Source organism: Physeter macrocephalus, chromosome 20 (assembly GCF_002837175.3).
Source record: "Physeter macrocephalus isolate SW-GA chromosome 20, ASM283717v5, whole genome shotgun sequence".
Taxonomy (NCBI): Eukaryota; Metazoa; Chordata; class Mammalia; order Artiodactyla; family Physeteridae; genus Physeter; species Physeter macrocephalus.
In genome coordinates, this window is record NC_041233.1 from 4,344,281 (window position 1) to 4,344,716 (window position 436).

The following is a 436-nucleotide window of genomic DNA, read 5'->3' on the forward strand; positions in this document are numbered from 1 at the left end:
TATGACCCTTTTCTTTCGCTTTTGAGCTTTTTTAAATTGAAGTATAGTTGATTTACATTATTGTGTTATTTATAGGTGTACAGCAAAATTATATATATATATAATTTTTCAGATTCTTTTCCATTATAGGTTATTACAAGATATTGAACATAGTTTCCTGAGCTATACAGTATGCCCTTGTTGTTTATCTATTTTTTATTATAAATTAGTTTCTTTTCTTTTAAAATTGGGGTATAGTTGTTTTACAATGTTGTGTTAGTTTCTACTGTACAGCGAAGTGGAGTTTCCTCTGTGTGTATCTATTTTATATATAGTAGTGTTTATATGTTAATCCCATACTCCTAATTTACCCCTCCCCCACCCTTCCCCTTTTGTAACCGTAACTTTGTATTCTATGTCCCTGAGTCTTTTTCTGCTTTGTAAATAAGTTCATTTG

At 29.6% G+C, this 436-nt stretch overlaps 1 protein-coding gene across 1 annotated transcript in view; it reads right to left on the minus strand.

The window, feature by feature from the left end:
* PCNX2 (pecanex 2) overlaps positions 1–436 on the minus strand; it is a 302,561-nt gene that overhangs the window by 241,496 nt on the left and 60,629 nt on the right.